Here is a 13,118-nt window from a genome sequence, read left to right on the forward strand (position 1 = left end):
TTGATGTAATAATCATTGGATGATGTCATAATCATTTTGTTGATGTCATAATCATTTGATGATGTCATAATCATTAGATGATGTCATAATCATTTTGTTGATGTCATAATCATTTGATGATGTCATAATCATTAGATGATGTCATAATCATTTTGTTGATGTCATAATCATTTGATGATGTCATAATCATTTGATGTCATAATCATTGGATGATGTCATAATCATTTTGTTGATGTCATAATCATTTTATGATGTCATAATCATTTTGTTGAACTCATAATCATTGGATGATGTCACAATCCTTTTGTTGATGTCATAATCATTTGATGATGTCATAATCATTAGATGATGTCATAATCATTTTGTTGATGTCATAATCATTTGATGATGTCATAATCATTTTGTTGATGTCATAATCATTTCGTTGATGTCATAATTATTTGATGATATCATAATCATTTGATGTCATAATCATTGGATGATGTCATAATCATTTTGTTGATGTCATAATCATTTGATGATGTCATAATCATTTGATGTCATAATCATTGGATGATGTCATAATCATTTGATGATGTCATAATGATTTTGTTGATGTCATAATCATTTGATGATGCCATAATCATTTTGTTGATGTCATAATCATTTGTTGATGTCATAATCATTTTGTTGATGTCATAATCATTTGATGATGTCATAATCATTAGATGATGTCATAATCATTTTGTTGATGTCATAATCATTTTATGATGTCATAATCATTTTGTTGAACTCATAATCATTGGATGATGTCACAATCCTTTTGTTGATGTCATAATCATTTGATGATGTCATAATCATTAGATGATGTCATAATCATTTTGATGATGTCATAATCATTTGATGATGTCATAATCATTTGATGTCATAATCATTGGATAATGTCATAATCATTTTGTTGATGTTATAATCATTTTATGATGTCATAATAATTTTGTTGATGTCATAATCATTTTGTTGATGTCATAATCATTTGATGATGTCATAATCATTAGATGATGTCATAATCATTTCATGATGTCATAATCATATGATGTCATAATCATTGGATGATGTCATAATCATTTTGTTGATGTCATAATCATTTGATGATGTCATAATCATTAGATAATGTCATAATCATTTTGTTGAAGTCATAATCATTTGATGATGTCATAATCATTTTGTTGATGTCATAATGATTTGATGATGTCATAATCATTTGATGATGTCATAATCATTTTGTTGATGTCATAATCATTTGATGATGTCATAATCATTTGATGTCATAATCATTGGATGATGTCATAATCATTTTGTTGATGTCATAATCATTTGATGATGTCATAATCATTTTGTTGAACTCATAATCATTGGATGATGTCACAATCCTTTTGTTGATGTCATAATCATTTGATGATGTCATAATCATTAGATGATGTCATAATCATTTTGTTGATGTCATAATCATTTGATGATGTCATAATCATTTTGTTGATGTCATAATCATTTCATTGATGTCATAATGATTTGATGATATCATAATCATTTGATGTCATAATCATTGGATGATGTCATAATCATTTTGTTGATGTCATAATCATTTGATGTCATAATCATTGGATGATGTCATAATCATTTGATGATGTCATAATGATTTTGTTGATGTCATAATCATTTGATGATGCCATAATCATTTTGTTGATGTCATAATCATTTTGTTGATGTCATAATCATTTTGTTGATGTCATAATCATTTGATGATGTCATAATCATTAGATGATGTCATAATCATTTTGTTGATGTCATAATCATTTTATGATGTCATAATCATTTTGTTGATGTCATAATCATTTGATGATGTCATAATCATTAGATGATGTCATAATCATTGGATGATGACATAATCATTTTGTTGATGTCATAATCACTTGATGTAATAATCATTGGATGATGTCATAATCATTTTGTTGATGTCATAATCATTTGATGATGTCATAATCATTAGATGATGTCATAATCATTTTGTTGATGTCATAATCATTTGATGATGTCATAATCATTAGATGATGTCATAATCATTTTGTTGATGTCATAATCATTTGATGATGTCATAATCATTTGATGTCATAATCATTGAATGATGTCATAATCATTTTGTTGATGTCATAATCATTTGATGATGTCATAATCATTAGATGATGTCATAATAATTTTGTTGATGTCATAATCATTTGATGATGTCATAATCATTTGATGTCATAATCATTGGATGATGTCATAATCATTTTGTTGATGTCATAATCATTTTATGATGTCATAATCATTTTGTTGAACTCATAATCATTGGATGATGTCACAATCCTTTTGTTGATGTCATAATCATTTGATGATGTCATAATCATTAGATGATGTCATAATCATTTTGTTGATGTCATAATCATTTGATGATGTCATAATCATTTTGTTGATGTCATAATCATTTCGTTGATGTCATAATGATTTGATGATATCATAATCATTTGATGTCATAATCATTGGATGATGTCATAATCATTTTGTTGATGTCATAATCATTTGATGATGTCATAATCATTTGATGTCATAATCATTGGATGATGTCATAATCATTTGATGATGTCATAATGATTTTGTTGATGTCATAATCATTTGATGATGCCATAATCATTTTGTTGATGTCATAATCATTTTGTTGATGTCATAATCATTTTGTTGATGTCATAATCATTTGATGATGTCATAATCATTAGATGATGTCATAATCATTTTGTTGATGTCATAATCATTTTATGATGTCATAATCATTTTGTTGAACTCATAATCATTGGATGATGTCACAATCCTTTTGTTGATGTCATAATCATTTGATGATGTCATAATCATTAGATGATGTCATAATCATTTTGATGATGTCATAATCATTTCATGATGTCATAATCATTTGATGTCATAATCATTGGATGATGTCATAATCATTTTGTTGATGTCATAATCATTTGATGATGTCATAATCATTAGATAATGTCATAATCATTTTGTTGAAGTCATAATCATTTGATGATGTCATAATCATTTTGTTGATGTCATAATGATTTGATGATGTCATAATCATTTGATGATGTCATAATCATTTTGTTGATGTCATAATCATTTGATGATGTCATAATCATTTGATGTCATAATCATTGGATGATGTCATAATCATTTTGTTGATGTCATAATCATTTGATGATGTCATAATCATTAGATGATGTCATAATAATTTTGTTGATGTCATAATCATTTGATGATGTCATAATCATTAGATGATGCCATAATCATTTTGTTGATGTCATAATCATTTGATGATGTCATAATCATTAGATGATGTCATAATCATTTTGTTGATGTCATAATCATTTTATGATGTCATAATCATTTTGTTGAACTCATAATCATTGGATGATGTCACAATCCTTTTGTTGATGTCATAATCATTTGATGATGTCATAATCATTAGATGATGTCATAATCATTTTGATGATGTCATAATCATTTGATGATGTCATAATCATTTGATGTCATAATCATTGGATAATGTCATAATCATTTGATGATGTCATAATCATTTGATGTCATAATCATTGGATGATGTCATAATCATTTTGTTGATGTCATAATCATTTGATGATGTCATAATCATTTTGTTGATGTCATAATCATTTGATGATGTCATAATCATTAGATGATGTCATAATCATTAGATGATGTCATAATCATTTGATGATGTCATAATCATTTGATGTCATAATCATTGGATGATGTCATAATCATTTTATTGATGTCATAATCATTTGATGATGTCATAATCATTTGATGATGTCATAATCATTTGATGTCATAATCATTGGATGATGTCATAATCATTTTGTTGATGTCATAATCATTGGATGATGTCATAATCATTTTGTTGATGTCATAATCATTTGATGATGTCATAATCATTAGATGATGTCATAATCATTTGATGATGTCATAATCATTTGATGTCATAATCATTGGATAATGTCATAATCATTTTGTTGATGTCATAATCATTTTATGATGTCATAATCATTTGATGATGTCATAATCATTTGATGATGTCATAATCATTTTGTTGATGTCATAATCATTTGATGATGTCATAATCATTAGATGATGTCATAATCATTAGATGATGTCATAATCATTTGATGATGTCATAATCATTTGATGTCATAATCATTGGATGATGTCATAATCATTTTGTTGATGTCATAATCATTTGATGATGTCATAATCATTAGATAATGTCATAATCATTTTGTTGAAGTCATAATCATTTGATGATGTCATAATCATTTTGTTGATGTCATAATGATTTGATGATGTCATAATCATTTGATGATGTCATAATCATTTTGTTGATGTCATAATCATTTGATGATGTCATAATCATTTGATGTCATAATCATTGGATGATGTCATAATCATTTGATGATGTCATAATGATTTTGTTGATGTCATAATCATTTGATGATGCCATAATCATTTTGTTGATGTCATAATCATTTTGTTGATGTCATAATCATTTTGTTGATGTCATAATCATTTGATGATGTCATAATCATTAGATGATGTCATAATCATTTTGTTGATGTCATAATCATTTTATGATGTCATAATCATTTTGTTGAACTCATAATCATTGGATGATGTCACAATCCTTTTGTTGATGTCATAATCATTTGATGATGTCATAATCATTAGATGATGTCATAATCATTTTGATGATGTCATAATCATTTGATGATGTCATAATCATTTGATGTCATAATCATTGGATAATGTCATAATCATTTGATGATGTCATAATCATTTGATGTCATAATCATTGGATGATGTCATAATCATTTTGTTGATGTCATAATCATTTGATGATGTCATAATCATTTTGTTGATGTCATAATCATTTGATGATGTCATAATCATTAGATGATGTCATAATCATTAGATGATGTCATAATCATTTGATGATGTCATAATCATTTGATGTCATAATCATTGGATGATGTCATAATCATTTTATTGATGTCATAATCATTTGATGATGTCATAATCATTTGATGTCATAATCATTGGATGATGTCATAATCATTTTGTTGATGTCATAATCATTGGATGATGTCATAATCATTTTGTTGATGTCATAATCATTTGATGATGTCATAATCATTAGATGATGTCATAATCATTGGATGATGACATAATCATTTTGTTGATGTCATAATCACTTGATGTAATAATCATTGGATGATGTCATAATCATTTTGTTGATGTCATAATCATTTGATGATGTCATAATCATTAGATGATGTCATAATCATTTTGTTGATGTCATAATCATTTGATGATGTCATAATCATTAGATGATGTCATAATCATTTTGTTGATGTCATAATCATTTGATGATGTCATAATCATTTGATGTCATAATCATTGAATGATGTCATAATCATTTTGTTGATGTCATAATCATTTGATGATGTCATAATCATTTTGTTGATGTCATAATCATTTGATGATGTCATAATCATTGGATGATGTCATAATCATTTTGTTGATGTCATAATCATTTGATGATGTCATAATCATTTGATGTCATAATCATTGGATGATGTCATAATCATTTTGTTGATGTCATAACCATTTGATGATGTCATAATCATTAGATGATGTCATAATAATTTTGTTGATGTCATAATCATTTGATGATGTCATATTCATATGATGTAATAATCATTGGATGATGTCATAATCATTTTGTTGATGTCATAATCATTTGATGATGTCATAATCATTTGATGATGTCATAATCATTTTGTTGATGTCATAATCATTTGATGATGTCATAATCTTTTGATGATGTCATAATCATTAGATGATGTCATAATCATTTGATGATGTCATAATCATTTGATGTCATAATCATTGGATGATGTCATAATCATTTTGTTGATGTCATAATCATTTGATGATGTCATAATCATTAGATAATGTCATAATCATTTTGTTGAAGTCATAATCATTTGATGATGTCATAATCATTTTGTTGATGTCATAATGATTTGATGATGTCATAATCATTTGATGATGTCATAATCATTTTGTTGATGTCATAATCATTTGATGATGTCATAATCATTGGATGTCATAATCATTGGATGATGTCATAATCATTTGATGATGTCATAATGATTTTGTTGATGTCATAATCATTTTATGATGTCATAATCATTTTGTTGAACTCATAATCATTGGATGATGTCACAATCCTTTTGTTGATGTCATAATCATTTGATGATGTCATAATCATTAGATGATGTCATAATCATTTGATGATGTCATAATCATTTGATGTCATAATCATTGGATAATGTCATAATCATTTGATGATGTCATAATCATTTGATGTCATAATCATTGGATGATGTCATAATCATGTTGTTGATGTCATAATCATTTGATGATGTCATAATCATTTTGTTGATGTCATAATCATTTGATGATGTCATAATCATTAGATGATGTCATAATCATTAGATGATGTCATAATCATTTGATGATGTCATAATCATTTGATGTCATAATCATTGGATGATGTCATAATCATTTTATTGATGTCATAATCATTTGATGATGTCATAATCATTTGATGATGTCATAATCATTTGATGTCATAATCATTGGATGATGTCATAATCATTTTGTTGATGTCATAATCATTGGATGATGTCATAATCATTTTGTTGATGTCATAATCATTTGATGATGTCATTATCATTAGCTGATGTCATAATCATTGGATGATGACATAATCATTTTGTTGATGTCATAATCACTTGATGTAATAATCATTGGATGATGTCATAATCATTTTGTTGATGTCATAATCATTTGATGATGTCATAATCATTAGATGATGTCATAATCATTTTGTTGATGTCATAATCATTTGATGATGTCATAATCATTTGATGTCATAATCATTGAATGATGTCATAATCATTTTGTTGATGTCATAATCATTTGATGATGTCATAATCATTTTGTTGATGTCATAATCATTTGATGATGTCATAATCATTTGATGTCATAATCATTGGATGATGTCATAATCATTTTGTTGATGTCATAATCATTTTATGATGTCATAATCATTTTGTTGAACTCATAATCATTGGATAATGTCACAATCCTTTTGTTGATGTCATAATCATTTGATGATGTCATAATCATTAGATGATGTCATAATCATTTTGTTGATGTCATAATCATTTGATGATGTCATAATCATTTTGTTGATGTCATAATCATTTGATGATGTCATAATCATTTTGTTGATGTCATAATCATTTGATGTCATAATCATTGGATGATGTCATAATCATTTTGTTGATGTCATAATCATTTGATGATGTCATAATCATTTGATGTCATAATCATTGGATGATGTCATAATCATTTGATGATGTCATAATGATTTTGTTGATGTCATAATCATTTGATGATGCCATAATCATTTTGTTGATGTCATAATCATTTTGTTGATGTCATAATCATTTTGTTGATGTCATAATCATTTGATGATGTCATAATCATTAGATGATGTCATAATCATTTTGTTGATGTCATAATCATTTTATGATGTCATAATCATTTTGTTGAACTCATAATCATTGGATGATGTCACAATCCTTTTGTTGATGTCATAATCATTTGATGATGTCATAATCATTAGATGATGTCATAATCATTTTGATGATGTCATAATCATTTGATGATGTCATAATCATTTGATGTCATAATCATTGGATAATGTCATAATCATTTTGTTGATGTCATAATCATTTTATGATGTCATAATCATTTTGTTGATGTCATAATCATTTTGTTGATGTCATAATCATTTGATGATGTCATAATCATTAGATGATGTCATAATCATTTCATGATGTCATAATCATTAGATAATGTCATAATCATTTTGTTGAAGTCATAATCATTTGATGATGTCATAATCATTTTGTTGATGTCATAATGATTTGATGATGTCATAATCATTTGATGATGTCATAATCATTTTGTTGATGTCATAATCATTTGATGATGTCATAATCATTTGATGTCATAATCATTGGATGATGTCATAATCATTTTGTTGATGTCATAATCATTTGATGATGTCATAATCATTTTGTTGATGTCATAATCATTTCGTTGATGTCATAATGATTTGATGATATCATAATCATTTGATGTCATAATCATTGGATGATGTCATAATCATTTTGTTGATGTCAAAATCATTTCGTTGATGTCATAATGATTTGATGATATCATAATCATTTGATGTCATAATCATTGGATGATGTCATAATCATTTTGTTGATGTCATAATCATTTGATGATGTCATAATCATTTGATGTCATAATCATTGGATGATGTCATAATCATTTGATGATGTCATAATGATTTTATTGATGTCATAATCATTTGATGATGCCATAATCATTTTGTTGATGTCATAATCATTTTGTTGATGTCATAATCATTTGATGATGTCATAATCATTAGATGATGTCATAATCATTTTGTTGATGTCATAATCATTTCATGATGTCATAATCATTTGATGTCATAATCATTGGATGATGTCATAATCATTTTGTTGATGTCATAATCATTTGATGATGTCATAATCATTAGATATTGTCATAATCATTTTGTTGATGTCATAATCATTTGATGATGTCATAATCATTAGATAATGTCATAATCATTTTGTTGATGTCATAATCATTTTATGATGTCATAATCATTTTGTTGATGTCATAATCATTTTGTTGATGTCATAATCATTTGATGATGTCATAATCATTAGATGATGTCATAATCATTTCATGATGTCATAATCATTTGATGTCATAATCATTGGATGATGTCATAATCATTTTGTTGATGTCATAATCATTTGATGATGTCATAATCATTAGATAATGTCATAATCATTTTGTTGAAGTCATAATCATTTGATGATGTCATAATCATTTTGTTGATGTCATAATGATTTGATGATGTCATAATCATTTGATGATGTCATAATCATTTTGTTGATGTCATAATCATTTGATGATGTCATAATCATTTGATGTCATAATCATTGGATGATGTCATAATCATTTTGTTGATGTCATAATCATTTGATGATGTCATAATCATTAGATGATGTCATAATAATTTTGTTGATGTCATAATCATTTGATGATGTCATAATCATATGATGTAATAATCATTGGATGATGTCATAATCATTTTGTTGATGTCATAATCATTTGATGATGTCATAATCATTTGATGATGTCATAATCATTTTGTTGATGTCATAATCATTTGATGATGTCATAATCATTAGATGATGTCATAATCATTAGATGATGTCATAATCATTTGATGATGTCATAATCATTTGATGTCATAATCATTGGATGATGTCATAATCATTTTATTGATGTCATAATCATTTGATGATGTCATAATCATTTGATGATGTCATAATCATTTGATGTCATAATCATTGGATGATGTCATAATCATTTTGTTGATGTCATACTCATTTTATGATGTCATAATCATTTTGTTGATGTCATAATCATTGGATGATGTCATAATCCTTTTGTTGATGTCATAATCATTTGATGATGTAATTATCATTAGATGATGTCATAATCATTTTGTTGATGTCATAATCATTTGATGATGTCATAATCATTTTGTTGATGTCATAATGATTTGATGATATCATAATCATTTGATGTCATAATCATTGGATGATGTCATAATCATTTTGTTGATGTCATAATCATTTGATGATGTCATAATCATTTGATGTCATAATCATTGAATGATGTCATAATCATTTTGTTGATGTCATAATCATTTTATGATGTCATAATCATTTTGTTGATGTCATAATCATTTGATGATGTCATAATCATTTGATGTCATAATCATTGAATGATGTCATAATCATTTTGTTGATGTCATAATCATTTGATGATGTCATAATCATTAGATGATGTCATAATCATTTCATGATGTCATAATCATTTGATGTCATAATCATTGGATGATGTCATAATCATTTTGTTGATGTCATAATCATTTGATGATGTCATAATCATTAGATAATGTCATAATCATTTTGTTGAAGTCATAATCATTTGATGATGTCATAATCATTTTGTTGATGTCATAATGATTTGATGATGTCATAATCATTTGATGATGTCATAATCATTTTGTTGATGTCATAATCATTTGATGATGTCATAATCATTTGATGTCATAATCATTGGATGATGTCATAATCATTTTGTTGATGTCATAATCATTTGATGATGTCATAATCATTAGATGATGTCATAATAATTTTGTTGATGTCATAATCATTTGATGATGTCATAATCATATGATGTAATAATCATTGGATGATGTCATAATCATTTTGTTGATGTCATAATCATTTGATGATGTCATAATCATTTGATGATGTCATAATCATTTTGTTGATGTCATAATCATTTGATGATGTCATAATCATTAGATGATGTCATAATCATTAGATGATGTCATAATCATTTGATGATGTCATAATCATTTGATGTCATAATCATTGGATGATGTCATAATCATTTTATTGATGTCATAATCATTTGATGATGTCATAATCATTTGATGATGTCATAATCATTTGATGTCATAATCATTGGATGATGTCATAATCATTTTGTTGATGTCATACTCATTTTATGATGTCATAATCATTTTGTTGATGTCATAATCATTGGATGATGTCATAATCCTTTTGTTGATGTCATAATCATTTGATGATGTAATTATCATTAGATGATGTCATAATCATTTTGTTGATGTCATAATCATTTGATGATGTCATAATCATTTTGTTGATGTCATAATGATTTGATGATATCATAATCATTTGATGTCATAATCATTGGATGATGTCATAATCATTTTGTTGATGTCATAATCATTTGATGATGTCATAATCATTAGATGATGTCATAATCATTTTGTTGATGTCATAATCATTTGATGATGTCATAATCATTAGATGATGTCATAATCATTTTGTTGATGTCATAATCATTTGATGATGTCATAATCATTTGATGTCATAATCATTGAATGATGTCATAATCATTTTGTTGATGTCATAATCATTTGATGATGTCATAATCATTTTGTTGATGTCATAATCATTTGATGATGTCATAATCATTTGATGTCATAATCATTGGATGATGTCATAATCATTTTGTTGATGTCATAATCATTTTATGATGTCATAATCATTTTGTTGAACTCATAATCATTGGATGATGTCACAATCCTTTTGTTGATGTCATAATCATTTGATGATGTCATAATCATTAGATGATGTCATAATCATTTTGTTGATGTCATAATCATTTGATGATGTCATAATCATTTTGTTGATGTCATAATCATTTCGTTGATGTCATAATGATTTGATGATATCATAATCATTTGATGTCATAATCATTGGATGATGTCATAATCATTTTGTTGATGTCATAATCATTTGATGATGTCATAATCATTTGATGTCATAATCATTGGATGATGTCATAATCATTTGATGATGTCATAATGATTTTGTTGATGTCATAATCATTTGATGATGCCATAATCATTTTGTTGATGTCATAATCATTTTGTTGATGTCATAATCATTTTGTTGATGTCATAATCATTTGATGATGTCATAATCATTTGATGTCATAATCATTGGATGATGTCATAATCATTTGATGATGTCATAATGATTTTGTTGATGTCATAATCATTTGATGATGCCATAATCATTTTGTTGATGTCATAATCATTGGATGATGTCATAATCATTTTGTTGATGTCATAATCATTTTATGATGTCATAATCATTTTGTTGATGTCATAATCATTGGATGATGTCATAATCCTTTTGTTGATGTCATAATCATTTGATGATGTCATAATCATTAGATGATGTCATAATCATTTTGTTGATGTCATAATCATTTGATGATGTCATAATCATTTTGTTGATGTCATAATCATTTCGTTGATGTCATAATGATTTGATGATATCATATTCATTTGATGTCATAATCATTGGATGATGTCATAATCATTTTGTTGATGTCATAATCATTTGATGATGTCATAATCATTTGATGTCATAATCATTGGATGATGTCATAATCATTTTGTTGATGTCATAATCATTTTATGATGTCATAATCATTTTGTTGATGTCATAATCATTGGATGATGTCATAATCCTTTTGTTGATGTCATAATCATTTGATGATGACATAATCATTAGATGATGTCATAATCATTTTGTTGATGTCATAATCATTTGATGATGTCATAATCATTTTGTTGATGTCATAATCATTTCGTTGATGTCATAATGATTTGATGATATCATAATCATTTGATGTCATAATCATTGGATGATGTCATAATCATTTTGTTGATGTCAAAATCATTCCGTTGATGTCATAATGATTTGATGATATCATAATCATTTGATGTCATAATCATTGGATGATGTCATAATCATTTGATGATGTCATAATGATTTTATAATCATTTTGTTGATGTCATAATCATTTTGTTGATGTCATAATCATTTTGTTGATGTCATAATCATTTGATGATGTCATAATCATTAGATGATGTCATAATCATTTTGTTGATGTCATAATCATTTCATGATGTCATAATCATTTGATGTCATAATCATTGGATGATGTCATAATCATTTTGTTGATGTCATAATCATTTGATGATGTCATAATCATTAGATATTGTCATAATCATTTTGTTGATGTCATAATCATTTGATGATGTCATAATCATTAGATAATGTCATAATCATTTTGTTGATGTCATAATCATTTGATGATGTCATAATCATTTG

Source organism: Dendrobates tinctorius, unplaced genomic scaffold, assembly GCF_039654945.1.
Source record: "Dendrobates tinctorius isolate UK_male_01 unplaced genomic scaffold, ASM3965494v1 ptg000019l, whole genome shotgun sequence".
NCBI lineage: Eukaryota > Metazoa > Chordata > Amphibia > Anura > Dendrobatidae > Dendrobates > Dendrobates tinctorius.